Below are 18,324 nucleotides of genomic sequence, written 5' to 3'. Positions count from 1 at the left end.
ATACTTCTAAACCAAGGTGTATGAGGAAATCGGCATTGCAAATACATGCAAACTGCGAGTACTTTTATATTCGCTTGCCTTTGTGCAGACTAGAATGCGTTTCCCTAACACGGTCTCCTGAACTTAGGTACCTGGTAAGTTCGTGCAGACACTAGAGACATGGCATTTGTTCAAACTTTTTACTCACAACGCAAATATATTGAATTCAATTGAATTCGGAAATTGTTTCATTCAATCAATACATACAAATGATTATTAAGCTAAGGTAGTCCAACGTCAACCTTGCGGTTATATCATAGATATAACCCACCGATTTTCTTTTTATTCATACTTCGAGCCCAAGCCCGTATGCTCGCACATTCCTCTTTACCCCGTCTATAAGGTTCTGTCCATTTTCTTTTGAAGTCCGCCTCCGATTTGACAACTTTTGGGTTCTTCCGGAGGGCCTGCTTCATAATCGCCCAATATCTCTCTATTGGGCGAAGCTCCGGCGCGTTGGGCGGGTTCATTTCCTTTGGCACGAAGGTGACCCCGTTGACTTCGTACCACTCCAACACGTCCTTTGAATAGTGGCACGAAGCGAGATCCGGCCAGAAGATGGTCGGGCCCTCGTGCTGCTTCAATAGTGGTAGTAAACGCTTCTGTAGGCACTCCTTAAGGTAAACCTGCCCGTTTACCGTGCCGGTCATCACGAAGGGGGCGGTCCGCTTTCTGCAAGAGCAGATCGCTTGCCACACCATGTACTTTTTGGCAAACTTGGATAGTTTCTGCTTGCGAATCTCCTCCGGAACGCTGAATTTGCCCTCTGCGGAGAAGAACAACAGGCCCGGCAGCTGACGAAAGTCCGCTTTGACGTAGGTTTCGTCGTCCATTACCAGGCAATGCGGCTTCGTCAGCATTTCGGTGTACAGCTTCCGGGCTCGCGTCTTCCCCACCATGTTTTGGAGCCTTCTGAACCTTGTATGTACGCAAGCCCTCCCACTGCTTGGTCCGCTGGACGAATGAACTTGACAAATTCAGCTTATTGGCGACATCCCGGACCGAACTTCTCGGATCACGTCTAAACTGCTTAACTACGCGCTTGTGATCTTTTTCACTGACGGAGCATCCATTTTTGCCGTTCTTCACCTTCCGGTCGATGGTTAGGTTCTCGAAGTATCGTTTTAGTACTCTGCTGACCGTGGATTGGACGATTCCCAGCATCTTACCGATGTCCCGATGTGACAACTCCGGATTCTCGAAATGAGTGCACAGGATTAATTCACGACGCTCTTTTTCGTTCGACGACATTTTTCCAAATTTACGAAAAATTGACAGTGAAGCATGGCCAACGTGATCTATACACTCTTATCTGATTATAAGCGAAAGCTGGAGATATTATTCCTAAGAATTAAATTTCTACAGCGTTTTTTCCGTGATGCAATTTGATGTGACACACCCTTTACCTACGGTCTTATTGAAAGTCTACTGTACTCTAGTGTATTGTTTGTGAACTTTTTAAAAATCCGACCAGAATCATACCGGGTTCCACTTGATTACACGTAGCCACTTGATTACACGTTCGCTTACTAAGCGATCGATCGTGAGTTCAAACTCAGGGCCCTCAATTGACCATCTTTGTGTTGTTATAGAATAACTACGTCCACGCAACCATCATTAGCGATGGAGATCAATCCACGGTGGAACAAAGATCGATTCATCCATACAATTGCTCTGCTCTGCAAGAAACATCGGGCTGCTGTTCTATAAAATAACCCAACATTGATCAATATCAACTGTCTCCGCTGTCCGGTCTGCTGAACAATGGAAGAACAGAAAGAATACTCTTACGCCTAAATGGCTACTGTGTAATTTACCATAATGTAATGGAACAGAAAACCTAACGCCTAAATGGCTACTACAGCTGTGTAATTTACAATTCATAGAAACATAAACATTTGTACATGTACACGATTAAAACCCAGCTCCGTTACAGCTGAAATACTAATGAGCCCTTCAAATAAATAAATGGGATAAAAAAAGACGGGTGGGTAATGTCGGGGACATAACCGGAGTGACGTAGGACTATACAAAGGGGACAGCTTTTGTTAAATATATATTTTAAATATATTGTTTTATTTTCTTCTCCTACGTGAATACCTACCTATCTACCTGAAAAATGGATTAGTTTACTGTTTACTCTTTATGAATATGTTTATGGTTCTGAAAAAAACGTTTGGTGTTGTGTTTTTGTTATCACTCGATATTCCCATCTTGTTCGGTTAAACCTTCCTGTTTAGCTATTGCGTTTGCCACTCGCCACAGCTTTCACAGTTGGAAAATTTCTTCCCATCCAGCTTGTGACATGTTGTTCAGTAAATTACATTTAATGCGACGTGCCGGAGAAACACTTTGCCACTCACTGAAACTAATTGTTGCCTTGATGAGCGCCGAACCGAAGCTGCTCTGTTCTTGATGCGGGTTTTCTGATTGTCGTGAGCAGCTTTGCAAGCCAACTCGAGCACTCCGACGGCCGAAACTCTATAATCGCTGTTAGGTATACTGGTGCTCCGGCACCAATCCGTTCGGCCTAGTTACCCTTGCGGAGCAATCAGTGAATGCGACCAACAGGGAACTGGAGACCTGCACGGTTCGAGTGAGACTTTGCCTTTCCCTTAACTTGTCCTCCTTTGTTACGTCCACGATGCCGATGCCGTACAACCACACGGGTTTACGGTTTGAAAGAAAATAAGATATTTTTCTGGGGTCCGCGTGTTTTATACTCTAGCGGTACACACTCACAGGATAGAGACAAATCCAACGAGACGAACGAATGAGCGTTAAAAGGGAGCGATGGCAAAAAAATACATTCATTACGATTTGTTCGCTCGTTGGATTCACATGCAGGCTAAAAAGGGTCCGTTACAGGATCACAAAATTATCTTTATTGTTTTGTTATCACTCGATATCCCCATCTTGTTCGGCTAAACCTTCCTGTTTAGCGATTTGTTGCCACTCGCCACAGCTTTCACAGTTGGAAAATTTCTTCCCATCCAGCTTTGTCACATGTTGTACAGTAAATTACATTCAATGCGACGTGCCGAAGCGCCACTCATTGTCGCATTGGAGGCGATTTTAACCTGTAATTGAACATTTGCGATGACAGTGGTACAGTGTCGACTTTCAATGTGGGGTCATAATTTGGATCTCTATGTTTACAAAAATGTCCAACTGAATAAGTCGCATTACATGTCCGTCCAATTAGCTAAATGTCGAACTAATTGTAAATTACTGTACTTTCAATCTGGAAACAATTTAAGAATTGGTGAAAATTGAATAATCAGTAAAGTCTCCAACTATCAATAAGCTCAGAACAACTGCCAAATTCACATACTCATCAGATCCTGGCAAACAAATTATGAAAAAATCAATTTGTGTTTTATTATTATTTTGGATAATGTTTTAGAAAGCATTGAACTATATTTCCTAAACTCTTTTTTGGAAGGTTTAATGGCCCTGAAAAGCGCCTTGTTTTATGGAATGGTTCCAATTTAGAAAACTTAGTACTCGTGGTTTTGAAAAAAACCATTTCGAACGCCCTCGATGCCGCCTTGTTCTGGATTTGCCACCAAAGCAGTTTGTATAAAGAACAAACTTTTTTCTTCTGCTACCTGCTGCCGTTTTGCGATTGCGTTTGCCACTCGCCACTCGCTACAACTGCCGGTTGTCTTGATGTCCACCGAACCGAATGTGTTCTGTTCCGAATGCGGGTTTTCTTATCGTCGCGAGCAGCTTTGCCAGCTAACTCGATCACTTCGGCGGCCGAAACTATATAACGCCGACTAGGTGGACTGGTGCACTGGTACTAACGCGCTCGGCCTAGCTACCCTTGCGGGGAACTCCAGATCAACACGGTTCGAGCGGGATTTTGCCTTTCCCTTCACTTTTCCTCCTTTACCATGTCCAGACATGGCTGCTTTGGTTGGTTTGTTGATGTGTTGTGATGCGAACCGATGTGGTGTACGGTTTGAATGAGAATGATTGTTACGGAAGGAATAAAGGTCTTGTATTATAGAGACTTTAAACTTTTGCAGTTCATTCGTCTCTAGCCTTGAGAAAGGCCCTTTGAAAACTCTACTCTATTCTACTCCAGCGCTACCACCTCCACCCTCTTGCCTTGAGAAAGGCAATCGATCCCTCGCCGTCCAGCTCGTCCAGCAACGATGTTGTCCAGTCGGTGTCCACACAAAGAATGATCGTTACGGCAGCGCAGCGGGGATTTTTAAGCTGACTGGCTGGATCGAGAATTATGCATGTGTGAGACTGCGACCAATGTTTCGTTCATTTTTTCTTTTTCCTTTCCAATCGTGCTTCATTATATTTCGCTGCTGCTCTGGTTGCCCGTTTTGGTCGGTACGATTTGAGGAGCACAAAATGGACCAATCAAAAATGGGCACATAGGGCATTTTGACAATGCTTGATATTTCACAATTATTCAATTATTTATCTCATGAAAAATGAAATGTTATTCGTTATGATAGATGCGTAGATATATTTCCTATCAATTGATGCAAAAACCTTTGTGATCTATTGAGAAACGCTCGAGTTATAAGCGTTCCAAATCTTGCATTTTTTCCTACTTGTTCAGTGCCTAGATTTCCGTCAGATTTTACGTCAAAAATTATAATTCTTGAATTCGAATGTTGTTACTGGGTCAAGTTGTAGTGCATTTGAAGCCGGATGTGACGAAAGTATTTCCCAGCGGTCAGAGCTGTGTTCTACGGTAAAAAACTGAAGGTGAAAAGTTGTTCCGCATCTGGTTTCAGTGTGTCACTCTAGACAGTGAGCAATCAACAGTATATGCTAGTGTTGAAAGTTAATTTGGCAATCTGCTCAAATTGATATTTTATTGCTTTGCGAATCGTTCACGCATTTTACTCAGAACAATCATTCATTTTCTTGAATTGTTTCTAAATATCTCCTCACTATCCAATGTACTGTCCTTCTTGTATATTTAATGTAATTTTTGCTTTCTGATTTTTAAACAGCTTTGTGTCGAGTAAGTTCTATGAGTTCCTACGAGTGACGAAAGAAAGTTTTCGTTTGGCCACGTAATTTATCTACGATTGAGTTACTTTTACTAAGATTCTACAATTTTGAATTGTCTAATTATCTGTACCATTCATGGAATAACTTGTAATTATAATTTCAGAGCCCCTACGGAAACAAATAACCGATAATAGTGCAACTCGTTTCTACGAGAAAGTCCCACTGTTTCGAGACATTCCGAGACACACTCTGCTCCAACTGGTCCGGAACATGGAGGAAAGAATCTATTTGCCTAACGATGTGGTTTGTATTGTGAAATTCTGTTCAACTTTCACAGAATTAACAGAAATTTGCTGCTTAAAGGTAATGAAGGCTGGTGGGCTGGGCTCGTTAATGTGCTTTATCGACACTGGGTCAGTTGCTGTTTACACCCAATCCGGGAAGGAGATAATGCATTTTAGCGATGGTGATCATTTCGGGGAAATTTCACTTTTCATCAGACATAAGGTGGCGTTCTGCGTTTTGTCTCTATTCGCACTTAGAAATTTTATTCTATTGCTTCATTTCAGCGCTTGCTGAACGTGATTGCGATTGAATTTACGAGAATTTTCGTGCTCAGACGAACGGTATTTCTTGAGCTGATTCCCCCGGAGAATCCGTTGTATCAGCGCCTGGAGAGCGTGGCCAAGGAGCGGATGCAGCAAATATTGCTCGAGGAGGAACAGTACAAAAGTCATCTGCTAATGGTGGGCGAAGGGAAGGAGTAACCGGGTGGACGCTGGTCGTTGAGATTGTTGTATTCAAGATTACGAAAGTTGATATCGGTCAGGGGAGAGCATGAATTGCATGGTAAATTTAACGAAGCGCGTTCCGATGAGCGAAATTGTTCGCAGCAATGATGTTGGTGAAAGATGCGAAATTGAGGCGTTTTGGCATGGTCAAGTGATAATTTTATTGAGCAGATTTGCGGAAGGAGATAACATTCATTAAGTTGTTCGTTAATATAGCTTCCGGGCGGACACGAAAGTGTCGAAAACTTTGTTATTCATGTTGAGGATGAAATAAACGGTGCGAAACATTATAGGGTAAAGTGGTTTAGAGTCCTCTGCTGTTAGGTTAAATCCCGATTTTATCGAGAAACTCTATTCGAACTTATAAGTGCTACATGTATAATATATTTAAATATTCAAATGTCATCATGTTTGTTTCATTAGGTGCATTTGTACGCAGGCTGTGCGCACTTTTCGGTTTAAAATTCTTCAGTTCCCAAATATCCCGCATGAACATTCTATCCACCTGACAATTCAGTACATCGTTATGATGACACGATCAAGAATCATTATACCGCTACGGAGACGTATTATTTTGTTGAACGCCCCACCTGGATATGATGTTATCACCTGTAATATAATCATCAAAATAATTTTATTATTCCTTTTACTGGCGCTGTTGAAACATCATCATTTATGCTTCATCGTATCTATCATGATTCGGACGTGATCTTCGGTCTACGAATGCTAACTCACATACGGATACAGTCGTTGAAGTCTGGGCGCTGGCGAACTCGGGGTGGATGTGTTATGTCAATAGTCTGCGGTGTGGATACCGAACCGCGATGGCTTATCTGGTTTCCTTGGAGTTATTCTGTTTACATTAGCGTATCATCAAGCATTCCCTTTCCGTTGATTTGGAAATCGGTGTATGTTCCATCCTATTTCTGAAGCGCTTCGATTGTTTTAATCATGTACGTGCAATCTATTCTGTCATTATTTCCGTTGCTATTTATGAGTTTAATCGGGATCTTTCCTTGTGGATTAATCTTTTGGCGTTCAGTGCTTCTCTACGGCACTGAAATTTCAGCTTAAAAGTGAATGCAAGTAACAGTAATATGATATCGCAATGTTTCTCAGAATTAGTTTATCGCTATTTTACTCGATTTCTCAATTTTCTTTTATTTCGTTCGTTAGATTTCTTTGAAATTTTATCCGATGTTCGGAAATCAAAATAACCTTCGAGCATAACACTGAGGTGCCAAATAATCCTCGTGATATCCTGGACACAATTTTGAGCACACGACCCTGAATGCTGAACTCTTTCGTGTCGAATATGCAAGCTCTGCCCACATAAACCAGAATTCGCTGTTGTATGCAAACTAGAGATGGGAAAAACGGTTCATTTCAGTGAGTGGTTCAGAGCCACTCGTTCATTGAAACGAGGCGGCTCATTTCAGCGGCTTTTTTGAGTCGAGACTCTTCCAAAAAGCGGCTCTTTTTGAGCCGAGACTCTTCCAAAGAACGGCTTTTTTTTAACATCGCTTTTTTTGAGTCTAGACTCTTTCAAAGTGCGGCTCTTTTTTGAACCGCGGCTTTTTTTTAAGCCGAGACTCTTCCGAAAAGCGGCTCGTTTTTGAACCGCGGCTTTTTTTGAGACGAGACTCTTTTGAAAAGCGGCTCTTCTTTGAACCGCGGTTCATTTCTAAAAAACAGGAAGTGGGTTATATATATGGTATAACCGCAATGGTGACGTAGGACTATCGTTGATTTAGTGATCATTTGTTTGGAGGTACAAGGTTTTATGCATCCAATATTGGATACGAAAATATCCTACTGATGGGGAAGGATAATCTTCTGAAGCTTTCCTGCTAATTAATTGCATTTGATTGAAAAATCACAAAACCAAATGTATTTGGTCGCAGCGTTATATGTTAGAAAACATAAAAAAAACTCTTTCGCATGAATGTATTTTTCAATTCCCAGGGGAACTGGCAGTTTGTTTTTCAGCAACGATAATATTCTTCCGGAATCTTCTCGATGCTGGATGGCATTTAAACGAAAGAAGTTCCGCACGTATATATATGTGTGTGTGTGTGTGGCGGCTGCTTCGATGTCTCAAACGGAACCGTTTTTCGGTGCTGATACTCTCTCGGTCGTCTTCACTTCTTCTGATGGATCGGCTTTTCTGCGCTCCCCCACAGTTCCAATCAAACTGTATGCGTTTCAAGTCAGGTCAAGTCAGGTAATGAATCTCTTGATCCCTCGCCGTCCAGCTCGTCCAGCACGTTCAGCTCGTTTAATTACGATGTTGCCTTGTCGATGTCCGCACGAAAAATGAATGCGTTTCACCACCAGAATATCGCTTAAGTATGCTTTATGTGCGTGATTGAATCGAGAGTTATATGGTTAGAAAACATTAAAATAAACTCTTTCGCATGAATGTATTTTTCAATTCTCAGGGAACTGGCAGATTATTTTTCAGCAGCGATTTTTTCTTTCTGGAATTTTAAATGCTGAATGGCATCCAAACGAAAAAAAATTCCGCGCGTGTATGCGTGTGTGTGGCGGCTGCTCCGATCTCTTCCCGGGGAACCGTTTGTGGCATCACTCTCCTTCTGATGGATTCCCTTCTGGCCTAAGGTGCACAAACAGGCTCTTGGTGACACCGTTCATCCGCGCTTTCATGATAAACGAAGAGCTTCACCACAACAGCGACAACATGCTCCAATCGCTGTTCAATTATAAATGAGTTGATTTCCGAGCGGCGATCGCTTATATACCGATTGGTGATTTCAATCGCCTGTTTTGAAAGCAATTTTAAGACTGTTGAAACAAGTTTTTGGATCAAAAAGTAACAAGTATATAACGCGTAGACATTTTATCTTTCGAATGAAGTGTTTAACATACCATTTCGTTCAGTTGTTTAGGAGCTATTATCGCTCAAAATCTCGATCTCCGGCGTAACGCTTTCGTTTTCGAAACTTTGATTTTACACCCCGGTATAGAAATGAAAGACGTAGTCCTACGTCAAAACCGTGGATCATACGCTCATTCTGTCGAGCCGGCTCAAATGAGCGGCTCGTGAGCGTTCGCCCATCTCTAATGCAAACTACTCGATGGAACGAAACCCCAATGTTTTGACGCAGGACTATATCTTCGATTTCTATATAGGGGGACACTCCATGACATTGAAAATGAGGCATGTAAAGAAATATCAAGAGATTTCAAACGCATATTACGCATAATCCATATTGCTATATATGTTCCAGAGTTTCCAGAGTTCCCAGGTATCCTGACAAACATTAAATTTTGCCTGATTCTACTAAAATGATCCTGATTTTTCATGATTTTTGTACTGTTTATTCCATCATAATAAGAATAATCTGTAATACATACACTTCGATCCTTACCAATATCCTTTCCTTAGCCTACATAAGCTCTCTGGTCCGCACTTGCTTGCTTTTTCTTTCGTTCATTAAGTAACTATCCCGAAACGATTAGCGTTATCGGTTGGTTGACCAAATAGTTCATGAATAAAAACGGGACACGTAAGCAAAAAAAAATGCATTTTTTTTGTAGAATGTCATGAATGAGTGAATAAAAGCGAAATAAAGCCAAACAATCGAACATTCCTAGATTTACCTACTTTGTTCTCTACAACGAATTTTATTCGTTTATATTCAGATGGTGAAGAGATTTATCGCAGTAAATCTGGATTTTTAGAAATTTTATCATAGAATTTTATCAATTGAAATTGTCCACATCGAATTTTTGTCCAACATGGATGTTCATCGTAAAAAAATATATAACTTGTCCGGTACTACCAGGCAGACACAAAATATGATTAGCCTCACGAATTTCTTACACTCTAGAAATTTATTTTCCATTTCTGAAAATATTTGCACCCAACGATTTGCAACTAGCATGGGGTTTCAAATTAATCGCACAGGACATTTCTCCTTTGGGAGAAAGTAGGCGCGCAATCCGTCAAAAATACTCCTCTCGATAAAAGTTCCAAGATTCCATCATTTCTTCAATCATGTATTACCATGCTCAAGCAATTCAGCATACTGTTTACTGTTCAACTTTTCAATTGTGTATGAAAATGTTTGTGAACTTTCACAGCGAAGCTTTCAATATCGAATGCAATATCGATGACATAATATAAAAAAATGGGTGGGTTATATATATGATACAACCGCAAGGTTGACGTGGGACTACCTTAGCTTAGCAATCACTTGTTTGTATTGATTAAACTCTTGATTGAATGAAACAATTTCCGAATTCAATTGAATTCAATATATTTGCTTCGTGAGTAAAAAGATTGAACAAGTAAGGTCAATTCATGCATTTTTATAAATTATGCTCTTCGTTAAAAGTAAATTAAACGACAGTCCTTTTACGTTTGGTTTAAGTTTCGAAATATGTGAACGGAAGAATAATCAAACGATTATTTTATTTTACATTTCCCTCTCAAGTTTGCATCCCTCAAGTGAACGTACTTCTCGAACTGCGAATTTGCTTGAAACCTGAAAGATCATTCGCCTCTAGTGTCTGCACGATATTCCCAGGTTCCGAAGTCTAGAAGATCATGTTAGGGAAACATGTTATAGTCTGCACATAGGCAAGCGAGTACAAAAGTACTCACAGTTTGCGTTTATTTGCAAAGCCAATTTCCCCAGAAATCTAAAATTTTAAATCTGTGTTAGGCAAACACATTTCAGTCGAAACAAAAATGCCCCCGACCTGCATGTATTTGCAATGTCGATTTCCCCAGAAACCTTGGTTATGAAGGCTGTGTTAGGGAAACATGTTTCAGTTGGAACAAAAATACCCCCGACTTATCTGAATTTGTGATGCCAATTTCCCCCAGACACCTGGCTCAGAAGTCTCTGATGGGGAAACACATATCAGTTGGAACTAGAATACCCCCGACTCGCATGTACTTGCAATGTAAATTTCCCCACGCAACATGGATTTGAAGTCTGTGTTAGGGAAACACATTTCAGTCGGAACAAAAACACCCCCGACTTGCATGAATTTGCAATGCCGATTTCCTTCAGGCACCTTGGTTTTGAAATCTCTGTTAGGGAACACATTTCGGTGAGAACGAAAACTCCCCCTACTTTCATGTGTATGCAATGTCGAGTTCCCCAAGGCTGCTTAGTTTTGATGGCTGTGTTGGGGAAACCGTAAATCAGGCCAATCGAAACAAGGCAGTTAGAGCGTTTAGATCACGCTTAACGTTTTACAGTTATTCAATTGTTTATCTAATGAAAAATAACATTTCATTCATTGCAATAGACGCGTAGAAATATTCCTTATCAATTGATGCAAACCTCTTTCCGATCCAGTAAGAAATGTTCGTGTTATAAGTATTCGGAATCTTTCATTTTTTCCTGCATGTCCTGTGTTTAGGTTTTCATATTACCCCCCATATATTCCGGTTAGACGTAGTCCCACGTCAATAATTGAGGGGCTCAGAAGGAAAAGGGTGCAAGTGACTTGATCGATTTCTCTTCATCAACTTTTTCGTTAGTTAATAATTCAACTGCAAACGATCCAATTTGAGTTTGCTATAGAATCCGATAGATGAGGTTCTAACCCACATTCCGTTTTGCCTACCAAGATTGGGTCGATGCGATGTCAACAATCAACCCCAAATGCTGCCACTTTGCAATCGAGTTATCGACCTTTCATATGCATTCGTCGAACAATTCGACGCCACTTTCTTGCCAACATGTGCAAGGCTTCCAGCACTGCTCGCCTCTTGTTGGTGTTGGTTTGTTATGAAACATGAAAACGAAATTCATTGATTGATTTTAATAATTTTATTTAAAAAAAAGAGAACAAAAATGCATGTAATAAAAACACTATTGTGAACAAATAAGTAGATATAATCGGTACATCCGGGTTGTCCGGATTGACGATTCGAATCCAGTTGAGTACGTTGTCGTTGATATATTTCTCCTTGACACACATATGTGGCTGAGGAGGATTCTTGAATATGCGCGAAGCACGGGATCTCCGATAGGGTAAATTGCTTCGATGGCCAGGTCCTGCTACTGCTACTGTTGATGTTGGTACTGTCCCCCGGCATGACCACCAGGCCTTGGAGGATACTGCTGCGAGAAAGCTGATGCTGATGGCTGCTGTTATAGAAGTGAAAATCCGTTATAGAAGTGGAATGGTGATGAGGGAAATCATCTTTCTTACTCACCAATTGATGGGAGCAAAAAATCACGATCAACCGAACGAACGGATGTACAGTAGTACTAGAGATGTGCCATCCGCTCATGAGCTGTTCATTCGAATCGCTTCATCATAGTGAGCGGAATCAGATCGGCTCGCAATAAAAAAAAAGCAGCTCATCAGCTCATTACGGAGCTGGAGCTGATGAGCTGTTGAGCTGTTGAGCTGATGAGCTGCTGAGCTGATGAGCTGTTGAGCTGTTGAGCTGTTGAGTTGATGAGCTGTTGAGCTGTTGAGCTGTTGAGCTGCATAGCTGTGGAGCGCAAAAGCTGCAGAGAGTGAATTGCGAGACGCGAAAGGATTTTTCGTCTCCCGCGCTTCATGGCATGACGTCAGTTTGTTTTCGTGTATCCCTTTTCGTACTTTAGCTTTAGCAGAGATGCCAGATAGGAAAAAAGGTTTTTGTTTTGAAGATATTCAATCGTTCGTTACATCATTAAATTGTTCTTATATGGCCAAACAAAATAATAAACATTATTATATGCTTGTAAATAAATTTTATATATTACATTGTTATTTAAACATTACTGTGGAAACACATACATTTATTTCCGCGTGCTGAATCAAAACAATTCAGAAAACCAACCGGCATAAATGTTGATGATTGATACTGGCCCTTTTGTTACCTTTGTGATCGTGAATAATTATTTCTCGTTGCACCTATTAGTGGATTTATTTTTATATCCTCGGATGCAAAAAAAAAATCTCGATGGTTTTTTCAAAAAACGTTGTCTCGGCCAATATTCCTGGAGGCATTTTATTTGGCTACTGCTGGTTTTTCTGTTGTTTAAGTTCAGCATATCCTAAGCATCTTCTATGTTGGATTTCAGCATTCAGTATTTGTTGTATATTATATTATTAGAATTCATATCAGTTCTAGTTTTTGTACAATTACAAATTAAATTCGTTTATTTTTTGCTTTCCGTCTATTAAGAAAATGCACACTATGCAATGTCCCATGGTGATTATGTTTCATATGCAATTGTGTGGACAACTGCAAAATTCAACTGAGCTCAAGAGCTGTTCCAAATGAACAGCTCACTTGTATGAGCTGAACGGCTCTGAGCCGCTCACCATGATGAGCTGATTTGCCCATCTCTAAGTAGTACAGCGAGCGGTTGATCCGCGGTGCGGATTATCCGCGAAAGTGAGCTCCCTAGTAAATCTACACCGAGAGGAATAATTAGTATATATGACCAATTCTTTGGTAAATATTACCTATTCGTTACTCATTTTCAACCCTACTAATCATTGGTACATCCTACGAATAAAAATTGGTAGGCATAAATGTCAAACAAAACTACAGTTTGTAAGTCCAATATTGGCTCGAACTTAAGGCCCATTTATACGTTGCTAGTAGCTGACTTGACAATGAGCAGCTACTGACCCGGTGGACTCGCTTGACAATTGGTTGACTCGCCTTGTCCGTTCACATAGTGTGAGCTGCTGGCGAGAAACTAGATACTACGGCACGGGTTTACCTGGGATGCCAGGCGATTTTTCAAATGTCCATCAAATAGTCAGAAACAGCAATCAGGTCCGAATTTGTCAAATGATTGGTCCGAAATCGACTTCTTTATTGGTAGTTTTCATCTTAGGTTTTCAGTTGAATGTATCATTACACAATTTTATAGAGATTACAGAGCAGTGTTGAGAATAACACCTGAACAAGTGGAAAAACTGTTGAATTTAATTGCTCCACAAATACAACGCCAAGATACACTCATGAAGGATGCTGTACCTGCAAGAGTGATAATATAAATGTCATTGATATGCCTTTCTTCTGGAATATTGTTCAGATTGTTGTCGATATTTTTTAGAATCTCGAAAGCATCCATAGCTAAGATAATTCCGGAAGTATGTGATGCTTTAAATGATAGTCTAGAAGACTTTTTAAAATTTTATTCACACGCGTCAAAAATTAAAATAATGAATGAAAATGTACTTTTTTAAATCGAATATGTATTCTGTTTCTTAGAACCTTACTTTTTTTCGCAAGTTGTGAGTGAATTTTGAATGAAAATTGTGCCTGATAATGATTCTATATTAGACATTCTCCAGAAAACTATCTCAAAAAGAAAGCGTGCCCCGCCAGCGTGCAAAACAGAATAACAATGATTTCGTTAAGAAACTATGAGGGTTTTATTTGTTTTTCCAATAATTTTCAAGTCTATAAATATCTTCGCATATTTTCAAATATCTTAAAAATAGAGACATTTCTTTACATTTGGCATCCCTGATTCGAACGCTAAATTCTGTTTTTGACGTTTTGAAGCATGCGAGTGCGAGTAAATTCAAAAAACTTTGAAGTAGCTCGCACGCCGGATCACACATGACAATAACTGGCATGATGTGTTCACACGGTGTGAGTAGCTGCACTGCAGTAACTGACTAGACCGACTCGTATGCTTGCTCGCACCGTCTGAACCCGGCTTTAGTAATGGCTGATTTGTTGGCCCTCCATTGGTTGGATAATGACGATATTTTTCAAATAATTATTTTGTATTGCGAATATTTTTATTCTTATTAATACTCTTATTCTATTCTTAATTTTATAAATTATTGAAAAAGCTTTTTCCTGTAGGTTTTCCTTTCTCTTTCCTGCTTCCTCAAATCGGCATCACGTCGTACGTACTCGGATGGGACATCAAAACATTAATAATCGATAATGCATGTTGCACGCTCTTCGTTTTCCTTGATGTGGCTTACGCTGGTTACGGGTGTCTCATAGAGCCCCCGCAGACTGCTTGGGTCGGTTTTTGCACTAACAGGCCAACTCGATCAAATTTTCTGCCGATAAAAAGTATGCAGTTTGCGGGAGCTCTTATGCGAATACATTGTCAAATATGACAACCACACAGAATAGCGATATTTCTACAAAATAGAATGAATTGCGTAACAAAGCGGCAAACATTTTAAAAATAATCAAGCATTTACCTATTTTCACTGGAAATCCCAATCGAAACTGACAGCGGAACATAAAATCTGCCGTAAGAAAAACTTTGTTATTAATAATATTCCAAACAAAATCTTTTTCATTCTTGCCACTATCGATCGCCTTCGCCGACGGATCTTTACCTTTGTCTATTTCCCTTGGCGGATTGGTTGATTGCCGACGCCTCCGCCTCGGTCGAATTATCTGGTTGCGCATCCAATGATGTCCTCCGCGCTTCGACCAGAATTAGGAATGTTACTACTTGATGTGGCGCTCCATATCCGAGCGAAGGCAGCATGTACCGATCCAGCAATGAAGCGCCTTGGAGCAAATTTTCCACACAAACTTACTCTCCCCATTATCCTTGGACACGGTTTTTTGTTGTTGTTGAGCGATGGTGATGATTTTCGCTGGGTATCGTCGCCAAGTACTGCTGTAGAATCATTGTTTTTGTGACGATTTGTTTAAGAAAATCGCATATTGTTCATCAGCTAGCGCAGTTTTTACGACTGCGTGAACCCTTGCTATTGTTTTCTATAAATGAAAGCTGAAAAAATGATAATATTTAGTTAAAATGAATCATAACAAAAGCAAAATGTTTACCTCCGAATCGTTTCGCTTCCACTAGACAAATGGCGATTGCACACACACAGTTGCTAGGAATGAAAATACTCAAGGTTACTTATGATATGAAGTAAAATGTACGAATCATTGGTAGGGATGTATATTGCATCTGACATCAGTTTAACGAAGTTTTGGTAGGATGTACAAAAAATGTGTACATTTTACCAATGTTTCGACTACTAAAGATTTGGTAGCTGCACTTACTAATGTTTTCCTCCAGTGTTAAACCTTCCCGAAACTTGTTAGTGAATAGTAAAGTCTTGCTTTTTTGTTTTGGTCATGGCTTTCACATTATCTGATCAGTGATGTACACGACCTTACAGATTGATAGTTCAATAATTTCTGTATTGATTTTCAGTCTTGTATTGCATTATCCGCGATTTTCGTTATACGCGATGGCCTAGCCCGACTGTTTCGCGGATAATCTACTGTATATGGATAAACAAAATAAAATAATTAATGAATAAAAAGTATAATAGTTTCTTTACTCACCAATTGTATGATCCATTTGTTTTTGTTGGAGATGACAGTTTAGGGACGAAGAAAAAATTGTGAGAGGTTGTATCTAGGACACGACCGCATATTTTCGACGTAGAACTACTCAATTATATTATGCAATCCACTTGTTTACCACTTCGAATATCATATTTACCACTTCGAATATTGGACTCCCGGCCCCGTCAGGCTAACGCTACATGTGCCTTAATAAAATATATATTTTGGGAAAAAAAATCGAAATTTTTGTAATAGATTATGTTCTTCGTTACAAATAAATTTGATGAACGTCTTTTCACGTTTGATATGATGTCTAGGACTACCAAAATATGTGAACGGAAGAATTGTCAAACGATCATTGTATTTTACATTTCTCTCTGAAATTATTGCACATCTCATATTTACGTAGTTCTCGAACCGCGATAGTTCATTCATCTCTAGTATCTGAAATTACGATTTTTCCAGGCTTCTCAGTTTAAAAGTACGTTTCAGAGAAACATATTCCAGTCTGCACAACAACAAGCAAGTATAAAACTACTTAACAGCAAAAAATACCCCCGACTTGCATATATTTACGGATTACCCCAGGCACATTAATTTTGAAGTCCGTGTTAGGGAAACACAGCTCAAAGGGAAAAAATGCCCCCGACTTGCATTTTTGATAAAGCGAATTCCTCCAGGCACTTTGATTTAGAAGTCCGTGTTAGGGAAACACAGCTCGGTGGAAACAAAAATACCCCTGACTTGCATTATATTTGCAGAGCGGATTTCCAAACAAAATCTTTTTCATTCTTGCCACTATCGATCGCCTTCGCCGACGGATCTTTACCTTTGTCTATTTCCCTTGGCGGATTGGTTGATTGCCGACGCCTCCGCCTCGGTCGAATTATCTGGTTGCGCATCCAATGATGTCCTCCGCGCTTCGACCAGAATGAGGAATGTTACTACTTGATGTGGCGCTCCATATCCGAGCGAAGGCAGCATGTACCGATCCAGCAATGAAGCGCCTTGGAGCAAATTTTCCACACAAACTTACTCTCCCCATTATCCTTGGACACGGTTTTTTGTTGTTGTTGAGCGATGGTGATGATTTTCGCTGGGTATCGTCGCCAAGTACTGCTGTAGAATCATTGTTTTTGTGACGATTTGTTTAAGAAAATCGCATATTGTTCATCAGCTACGACTGCGTGAACCCTTGCTATTGTTTTCTATAAATGAAAGCTGAAAAAATGATAATATTTAGTTAAAATGAATCATAACAAAAGCAAAATGTTTACCTCCGAATCGTTTCGCTTCCACTAGACAAATGGCGATTGCACACACACAGTTGCTAGGAATGAAAATACTCAAGGTTACTTATGATATGAAGTAAAATGTACGAATCATTGGTAAGGATGTATATTGCATCTGACATCAGTTTAACGAAGTTTTGGTAAGATGTACAAAAAATGTGTACATTTTACCAATGTTTCGACTACTAAAGATTTGGTAGCTGCACTTACTAATGTTTTCCTCCAGTGTTAAACCTTCCCGAAACTTGTTAGTGAATAGTAAAGTCTTGCTTTTTTGTTTTGGTCATGGCTTTCACATTATCTGATCAGTGATGTACACGACCTTACAGATTGATAGTTCAATAATTTCTGTATTGATTTTCAGTCTTGTATTGCATTATCCGCGATTTTCGTTATACGCGATGGCCTAGCCCGACTGTTTCGCGGATAATCTACTGTATATGGATAAACAAAATAAAATAATTAATGAATAAAAAGTATAATAGTTTCTTTACTCACCAATTGTATGATCCATTTGTTTTTGTTGGAGATGACAGTTTAGGGACGAAGAAAAAATTGTGAGAGGTTGTATCTAGGACACGACCGCATATTTTCGACGTAGAACTACTCAATTATATTATGCAATCCACTTGTTTACCACTTCGAATATCATATTTACCACTTCGAATATTGGACTCCCGGCCCCGTCAGGCTAACGCTACATGCGCCTTAATAAAATATATATTTTGGGAAAAAAAATCGAAATTTTTGTAATAGATTATGTTCTTCGTTACAAATAAATTTGATGAACGTCTTTTCACGTTTGATATGATGTCTAGGACTACCAAAATATGTGAACGGAAGAATTGTCAAACGATCATTGTATTTTACATTTCTCTCTGAAATTATTGCACATCTCATATTTACGTAGTTCTCGAACCGCGAT

At 39.8% G+C, this 18,324-nt stretch overlaps 1 protein-coding gene and 1 long non-coding RNA gene across 2 annotated transcripts in view; one reads left to right on the top strand and one right to left on the bottom strand.

The window, feature by feature from the left end:
• Positions 1–18,324, top strand: part of LOC129779323 (gustatory and odorant receptor 22) — an 80,970-nt gene that overhangs the window by 5,023 nt on the left and 57,623 nt on the right. The window lies entirely within an intron of this gene.
• LOC129779340 (uncharacterized) lies at positions 13,911–16,255 on the bottom strand. Its single transcript, XR_008743625.1, has 6 exons — positions 16,105–16,255; positions 15,817–16,040; positions 15,592–15,644; positions 15,132–15,535; positions 14,991–15,038; positions 13,911–14,927 (listed from the first exon to the last, which is right to left on the bottom strand). It is a non-coding gene; the product is annotated as an uncharacterized LOC129779340 (long non-coding RNA).

The sequence above is a fragment of the Toxorhynchites rutilus genome, chromosome 3 (assembly GCF_029784135.1).
Source record: "Toxorhynchites rutilus septentrionalis strain SRP chromosome 3, ASM2978413v1, whole genome shotgun sequence".
In the NCBI taxonomy this organism is placed as follows: Eukaryota; Metazoa; Arthropoda; class Insecta; order Diptera; family Culicidae; genus Toxorhynchites; species Toxorhynchites rutilus.
Note: the sequence above shows the minus strand (reverse complement) of the source record. Positions and strands in the feature narration are given on the sequence as shown.